Below are 9,379 nucleotides of genomic sequence, written 5' to 3'. Positions count from 1 at the left end.
CATCGAAGCTGGGTGGCGCCCGGCCGGATGTGCTTTTATGCTTTCTGGTGCTTACGTCACCCTGCTCGTGACGTCTCGCTGCTCCATTTGACAGATTTGACACGTGCTTCAGAACGCGGTCACGCAAGGGCGTTCCCAATGCGAATCTCGATGCAGCGTCTCATTCCCTCGTGGAACCGTGGTTACATACGTAACCTAGAGACGTTTTTTATCTGTTGGTATTTGATAGAATAAAAAATGCCGTGTCCCATGTGTCTAAAGAAGATGTCCAGGACCTCCAGCAGAAATATTGGCCCACAACATTAAAAATACAGCAGTATATTTCATTGTACATTCCAGGCAGATTTGTAACATTTTCTGGTGATTGGAATATCTTAATTATTGCCCTGATGGTGGAAATGGGAGTTTTCGCTGCTCTAGCTCTTTTCTTAACGTCACTTTCTAATTTGTGAAGCTCAATTATCTTTTGCTGCACATAAGAAATATATTATTTGTTTTTTCTCATTGTGATGGATGATTAAGGGAATTTGGCCTTTGTTTTCCCTCCTATTTATATCCCTGTGAAACAGGAAGCCATGGCTGGATAATTTCATGTTCATAATCACCCTGGTATGCTCAAAATTGTAAATATGAATGGGAATATACTTCACAGATATTTTATTCATAAGAATTTCTAGGGGTGCCAATAATGGTGTCCAACGTGTATTTGAGGAAAACATTTATTTCATAATGAGATTTTCCCCCATTTTCAATTGTTTTAGTTCAATGAAAGGCTAGATATGAAAGGTTAGATATCTGTGTATTTTTTAAAAAATAAAAGCTCAAAATGATTAACAATGCAGATTTATTTTCACAGCCTTCTTTGATCATATTTACCAAGGGTGCCAATAATTCTGACCACGACTGTACCTCTTTCACTACTATAAAATAATTGGAAAAAAAAAGATGCCAAAATGTCAACGTATTATTACTCCAATGTAATTAATGATAAACAAAAAAGTGTGACACAAAAACGGATTAACATATGAATGCTGTTTCCACTTCAAATTAAAAATAAAAAAATGACAAAAATAAAAGTGTGATCTCAGTGTGATCATTCACAAAGTGACTATTTATCAGAAAATATAACTAAATATAACTTTTTTGTTTTACTCTGAGGTGGAAACAGGCTTCCATAAGCATCTGTATGTACAGTATGATCCTGAATTAATCAAATACTTTTGATTCATCTGATCCCTTAAGCAATGAAATACATAAAAATAAATAATAGATTGAATTGTCGGTATGACAATGTTGTCTATATGACAAAGTGGTTTTAATTAGTGCAAAAAGCCTGAACTTCAAACAAGCCAGCAAGCATGATGGGAATGACAAGCCTCAGTGAATGATAATTACAATAGCTGACCTGCTCATCATTCATTGGCTGGTAGATGGTGGCAGACGCAGGTCGACCATGATGTGGAATCAATGAACTGTACCACTACAGCACTAAGCTCTATCGCCAATTATCCTTCATTCAGTCATAAATAACACAAGATCCTAACCATGGCTGCAAACAATTATGACATCCAACACAGAGATAATGCAATAATGGAGAAGAATGAGACACTACTGCACTAAAATACATGAGCAAATAAACCTTCAGTGCACACAAACTGTGATATTGATTCTTAGTCCAGCTGTAGGTTGCCTTCTCACACACTACACACTATAAACATAAGGTGACTGTGTGTAATAATACGGAGACGGAAAAAAGCACAGAACGTTCTAAAATTAAATATCAAGCAACCACAGGGCTGGATAAAGAAGTTAAGGTCATTGTTGTCCTCTGAATTTGGAGGAAGTCTTGACAGGAAATTCGTCATCAGGGCTATTTGGCTCTGATTCACATTCCACTTTAAACACCCGTATCAGCTTTATTCAGTAAATAGATTCTTTACTTGTTCCTTGGGTTGCTTGAGCTAGCGAGAGGAAGAAAATAACATGTCCTTGAGTGAGTTTCAAATTACTTGCCATACAAGGAAACAACACAATTAAGGTTCTTTCTCAAAACATGCCAGAAGGATTTCTGTCACTTTGGCATTTTCAGAGTGTCCGAATTTCACCAAGGGCAAAGAACGATAATTACAACAATCAACAATTTTTAGTTATCTGAGACTTGAGATTGATTTTGCAGTCAGAAATTTAGAGGAAGCAACATCCCATGAACCAAGTGTTGACAAAAAAAACACTGCTTGTTATCAATGGGCTCAATGAAGAAGTGTCACAGCAATTAGCCTGGAGGAAATAGCCATACTTTTCTTTACCAGACAAAACTATTTCTGAGTGGCATTAAACTTGCATTTCTGTACATTCTAAAAAATGTCGGGTTGTTTCAACCCAACTTTGGGTCAAATATGGACTAACCCAGCTGTTATGTTATATTTTTTTACAAAATGTTTTAACCAAAAGTTGGGTTAGTCCATATTTGACCCAAAATTGGGTTGAAACAACCCAGCATTTGTACATATGACTAGAGTGTAGCCAAAACAAACCTTTGTTTCTGTTGTGAGACTGTTTTTCAGATAATAAGCAAACCTCTGTAATAATGTGAGAAGGATAGTTTTTCTCTCTCTTTCACATTCCACAGAGTACTGGCAAGAAAATGTAGTGGCAACAACACCACAAATTGTAAACACTGTCACAGTCAAGTTCTGGCTGATTGGCCGTTTTCACTGATTAGTGCCTCTATTCTATAACCAGATCTCAAATTTCAGCTTCAATTAAATCAACCCAGGCTCACTAGGAAAATATGCCTGTGGTGACATTTCTGCAAAATGCCATTATGTTTCTTCTTGCAGATTTCGCAACATTTTCAAAGTGAAATGTCCAGTGAGCAGTGCTATAAGCACGTTTAGATTTAACTTCAATCTGGCAACTGTTCATTTTGTTATATAGGTTGTTGTACATTAAAACTGCAGTGAATTGTGTGTATAGTAGGGATGTGTGAGACTTGTCGACTAAACAGAAATACAGCTACTATTCAAAATTGGAAATACTAGTCGACTAGTCAAAATGTAGTCGTTTTAATGTTACTTTTTAAAAATAATACATTATCTGGAGCGGAAAACAAAGTAATTTAATTTCACCTCAGACCTTATGTATGCGTTTTCTTCATGTCACTAGGAAGATGAGCAATGTGTGGGAGCATACTGGTTTAAAGGGGAAAACATTATGAATCAAAAGAAACTGACTTTCTTCAGTTTCTTTGACATTGTTTTCATGTTATCCCCACATAAAATAGTGTTTATATGCGCAACGCTACTTTGTTTACAGGGGTAACCATGATGACCACCGTATTTCTGATTGTCCAAAATTGCCACCACTGTCAGAGAGTGAATTTGCATTTTCATTCATCCAATCTACCGCCTTTGTTGCCATAGGTGCATTTTTGGAGTTTTGCAAAAATGTAGGTAGAGGCTTTGTTTTCCCAATGAGTCCATGTTGGATTTAGTTTAGTAACACAGAGCAATGACCAACTGTACTGTATTTTCCCACCAGCAGAATCAGAGAAATAAAAAAAACAGGTGCTCAAGTCGAGGAGCGTGTCTATGCTAAACCTGACTTGTGCTGCAAATCCACGGCTCTCTGCTCTATCAGCGTGCAGCTTCATCTGCATTAATACTTTATAGAGCAAAGAACAGCTACAAGTGCTTGCTAATGGCCTGGAAATAATATGCTTTTCTCCAGCCCTTTATGAAAGGAGATAGTGGAAAAAAACATGTACGGCCCATTACTGCTTGCTCCGCACTTTCCTCGCCATTTCATGTTCTCACAGCAAAAGGCAAACCGACGTTCTTGCACATCAACAAAAGGAACTAAAAAATAGCTGTCGGCCATAATAACTACTGTGATAGTTGACTGAGGGACAAGGGCTAAGGGAAATGAGAGAATGTTAGCAAGAAGTGATGGGCACAAAAGGGCAACGGGGAGGCTGAAAAGCCCAGAGAAAACACCCCGTTTGCTTACATTCAGTCTGCAGCATCACATTCTCTTTAACTCTTCTTCTATTCCTCTCCATCTCTGCTGCTCTGTTATGAAATCGAATAAGATTTTTGGGCATTTTAAGGTACCAGATGCTAAGAATGTTCCAAAAGGTAGGACACAGATGTGTCACAAAATTGACTAATAATTTTGTTTTTAAAGTGCAATAGGCTATTGAAAAAAAAAAAAAAGATATTGTAAATAATCTAATGACAGTGCCTATTTGGTTGACACTCCAAAAATAAATGCTAGTTGCAACCAATCATAAAACAGGGGAAAAAAGAGTATAGGACAACAATGCAATGAATACTTCTGTTACACAAAATCATGTCGGAAGAGAAGAAAGCCGAAAACAAGACAATTTACCCGCATCCAAAAAAACTTTCCTGCCACTGCCAGTGTTAGACAGCCCGGTCTGTAGGGAGTGCAGATCAACAAGTCCTATGTGTATGCTTTTGTACATTTATGGTTAAAAAATCTCTCTGCTTCCCTACACTAGAATTTTGATTGTGATACATTGACTGATTGCATTATTTATTAATACATTTTTAATTTTATGGATATCACAATAATTATTGTGAAGTTTTTGACCACGAAAATAATGTAGTGAACATGGTGACAGTCCTAGTAGGAAGCATAATCATTATGCTGACATCAGAATCCATTTTTTTTCCAGTGCTGAAAATATCAATAAAAAGCTCAGAGTAATTAAAATGGGTCGATTTACTCAATATTTGTGTGTTGTGCTTTTTATGCTTACAGTTCAGTGCTATTAACTTAGCAGCATACTAACGTCAAAATCAATTGTGAGATTATGCTGCCTACTATGATGGAGATTTCATTTTGGCCAAATTCTTAGTATTGCAGCAAAAGCAACCCTGACTGCATTGTGCCGAGCTGAAATAAAAATAATAATAATAATAATAAATCCAAGACGGCTGACAAAGAAATGCCATTTATAAGTTCATTCAGTACTGAAAAAATATCAAGAAGAACAACTCAGAGTCTTTTTCTTACATGTGTGTTGCATGTGTGATGTGTATTTTTTTGGCTTATTTAGAGTACATGCTACTATCTTTCTCATCAGAAACTTGCTGTTTAGGAAGGTTGCCACCAAAGTACTGTAGATAAATCCAAATCGACCATTTATAAGGTTTCATGACTGTTACAATATACTCCCTTAGAAGACAGCATGCCTATATAAGCAGCACGCAACAAAGCAGCTCACTAGGGTTTGAGACCGCTTGCATCTCTTTTTCTCTCTTGTGCCAAGTTCCTCATTCTCTTTTACTCTCTATCACTGAGAGATAAATTCCAGATTCCCCAGTGATCGCTAAAGAAAGACAGTTTAGAAGAGAAATCTAATGCACAGGAATAGTGTCGTCCCTGGAGAACGGCAACCTTTTAAACACAAACAGCTGAGCAGCAGAGACTAAAACCGACAGACCCTGTAGGAGAGATGAAAAGAGTAAGGGGAAAAAATTGGAGGGGAACAGGACATGTTACTGGAGTAAACACTAAATCCCCAGCAGTAAACTATCAGCAATGATAATCCATTAAGAATCAATGCATAGAGAATATGTGCTTATGCCTTACTGCAGCAGCAGTTATTGATTGAGAGCCGGTCCATGCCGAGAGGGGGCAGCAGCATTATCATGCAGCCTACGTAATGCCATTTCATTCAGGACGAGACCAGCAAGCTTTTGATTAAGAACAGATGCTGCTCACACCTCCCATTCTCTTATGTGCTGCTGAAGACAATGGCAGATTTAGGAGCTTTATCATAGTTTAATATCTCTAATGTCTTATATCCTCAACCACTCCCAAATCCCTTGCTCAGTTTCAAAAAACGAAAGGCACATTTTCTCCTGTAATTGGGTGCTGTTAACTGAAACTGTGGCCTTTTGAGGGTTGTTAAATGCAAATATATCCTTGTTATGCCCTAAATGTTCATCCCAAACTCAAGAAACAGAAATGTTCAGGATGTCCATTTCAAAATGCACCTGTAATGCACAGTTGGTTACATTGTTTACATCCTTTTAATTCAAATTCACAGTCACATTTTTATTTCTTTTTTTGAGAAAAATACTAGGATTAGAGGCAGAATCAAGTAGTTGCCATGTAAATAAATGTTATACAAAATGTTCTATTATCAAGTTATATCAATAATTTAGTTTGTAATGTAGTAAATACATAAAATTATACTAAATGTCAGCGTTCCGTATGCATGTATCTTTAATTACTATCATATATATCGGCTTTATATCGGCCATAAAAAACCCCCCAAAAAACCAATGTCAGTCAAACACTAATTACCATCCTAATTTTCTGTAAAGCTGCTTTGAAATGTGTATTGTGAAAAGCACTTTATAAATATTTTTGACTTGACTTTTTCCATGCAAAAAGCACATCCTCTACTGTTGAAACAATAAACACACAACACATACACACCAAAATCGATAGAGGATCTTATGAAAGAGACCCCGATGTCTCTTGCCTTCACACTGACTGACATCTCCTCATGACTGTCAGCTACACTACGCATTGTGGGACTGTCACCCTCATAAGTGACAGCCACTCCATTATCACATTATCAGAGTTGCCACATAAAACTTTACAGCACAGACACCCAGCATTCATCACACCCTCACCTCCAAGAGGGCACACGGAGACTCATTATATCAGATATCATATCAGATTGACAAGCGGCCTGGGGTCTGACTGAAGCCTGACAATACTCCCCCAGAGCCCCATTTATGAGTTATTGTGCAGCGGCCTCGACAACACAAAATTGACCTTTGCATTGTGAATGGTTCACTGCCCCTTTAGACGGCATCCTGTTTGATCATTGCCTCCTTGCCACGTTCAGTCCAGCCGTAAATACCCCCCTCCCCATGTTTCTCGGTGAATAGCAATTAGGAAAGTGACGACAATGATTAGTATTTATGCTGTTGGTTCAATTGTGCAGCATATTGTGCAGCTGTGACAATTTGGCAGAAAAATCAGGGAGCGGCAAAAGTTTGATTACAATTTCCCAAGGAGGCGGAAAGTGGTGCCGGTGGGGCAGGGAGGATTAGGCCTCAACGTATGCCCCCTGTCTGTGATTGTGTCTGCCACATTACATTACCACAGACGCTCCAGAGGAAATATAATGAGATTATCACAAAGACGCATGAATCGAATCCCAGATGAGACACTGGCCAGCAGTGAATGTGTGAGTCTCTGTTACTCACACCTGCATGGAGCTCCTCAAGCATGGAATGAGCAAAGCGCTCGAGCGTAACCACAGTGAAACACCATTGCTCTCCTGCAAAATATCATTAAAAAAAATTAAATAGTTAATCTTATAACTGAAGATCTACATGACACAATACAGCTAATGACTCCATGTTAAGAGACTCTGTCATGTCTTTAATCTGTGATGTGTTTCAGTATCACTGCCTTGGATGCATTTCTGAATAACATGTGATAGCATATCAGTGATTTCATTTGCATTCAATGATATATCATTTAACCAGGGCTCAACATTAAGGTTTTTCAGCACTAGATTTGAATTAAAGGTATAGTTCACCTGAAAATAAAAATTCTGTCATGTACTGTCTGTCATGTCGTTCCTAACCTAAATGGCTTACTTTGTAACTTCTGCACAACAAAGTAAAAAACAAAGTGTGTTCTAAAGGTTGGAATACACTACATTCACACACTACCAGACTTTAAAGTCATTCTGATCACAACAAACTCACACAGAAACATGCGCCTTGTTGCTAGGAGATACGTGACAAATTAAAACAATATGTTTTGTAAAATTGGCTGAAAATATCAAACATGTTTGATAGCCCCCGACTGGATGGAATCACAGTCTGAAGCGGAAAAATAAACTACGCAATTTTTTATGGAAACTGTCAACTCAAATCTGTGTAAAATCAGGGCAAAAATCATGTAGTGTATTTCAGCCTTAAGTGTTCTGGAAAGTCAATGTGACTCAAACCTTTAAGTTTTAAAAAGGACATAAGGGTATAGGGTGAAATCACAGGTGCATTCAACATTTTATACGTTTTTGTAAAGAGTTGACTGAACAGTGTTCACTCACAAGAGATGAAGACTGCACTGAAAAAAAAGTTTTATATAAAAAGTGTTTTAATTATATATGGTGTATATATGCCACCCCCCTCAAAATGTATTTCTCCATGTTGAAATGACATAACCTGCAGTGCTTCCTCATGCTCATTGGCTTCCACTTTTGAAGAAACTTTAATAGCGAAACTGTAGTTTGGAGATGCGAAGAGTGAAAATCAGACACTGGAACATACTTATTATCGTGCTTTACCAGCAGAGACAACGGGATAATCAGTACCTGTACGGCCGAAGAAGCAGACCAAAAAATAAAAAAAATTAAAAAAGGACAAAAACGAGTGTAAACATCGGAACGACATGCACAATGTGGAAAGATTTGATGGAGAAAATCCTGAGTAGTGATGCCCAAGTTGCTGCTTTTTTGTTAGACAGGTAAGGGAATTAGCTGTGTAGACTGCTCTCTAAGGGGGCTTTTACACTGGGCACGTTTGCTGCAGTCCGAGCCTGAGTACGATTGTTCCCAGTGCCCCCCGCTGTGTTGGTTTGGTTTCACACCCACTTGTTTCTTTTGAATCCTGGTGCATTTGCGTTCATCTTACGTCATCACAAACGTGCATGGCACATGATAGAAAACAGAACGTGGATGAATATATTGTGTTTTTTAATTGATTTGATTTAATTGATTACAGTAAACACTGTAATCAATTAAAAAATAAAAAATACTGTATGTGTGTCACATGAAGGCAGCGGCTTGCAAACGGACTGTTTTGAGGAGATTACAAGCCATTAATTTGCCACTCTGAGTGCACTCACTATGTGATGACACTGCAAGATAACTCTTGCTCGTGTTCAAAGTAAATCATCACCACTGTCATCCCTTACACGTGTTTTGTTGAACTAATGATGTCATCATCAGCTAAAATGCATGTGCATGTTACTTTATTTCATAATAAAGTGTGCATCTGAGTCCAAATTGCTTTCACATTCACGCGAACCGCGGCACAGTTCCATTGCAACCAAACTCACCCCATTGCACTCCTGGTTCAGACAGCTTTTCACATTACTAATTTTTCATGCAAACTGTGCCATTTCTAACTAAACTGCCAGTGTGAAAACCCCCTAAAACTCACTAGCATCAGTATAATTTACATTAATCCAAACCACATCAATAGTGGCCCTTTTCCACTGCATGGTACGGCTCGGCTCAGCTCGGTTTGCTTTTCCACTGCAGTTTGGTATCGCTTTAGAGTGGGCGGGATTATAGACATGTCATTATAGTTAA

This window comes from Sinocyclocheilus grahami, unplaced genomic scaffold, assembly GCF_001515645.1.
Source record: "Sinocyclocheilus grahami isolate Dianchi unplaced genomic scaffold, SAMN03320097.WGS_v1.1 scaffold1236.1, whole genome shotgun sequence".
NCBI lineage: Eukaryota > Metazoa > Chordata > Actinopteri > Cypriniformes > Cyprinidae > Sinocyclocheilus > Sinocyclocheilus grahami.
The sequence above is the reverse complement of the archived record's forward strand: the minus strand, read 5'-3'. Positions refer to the sequence as shown.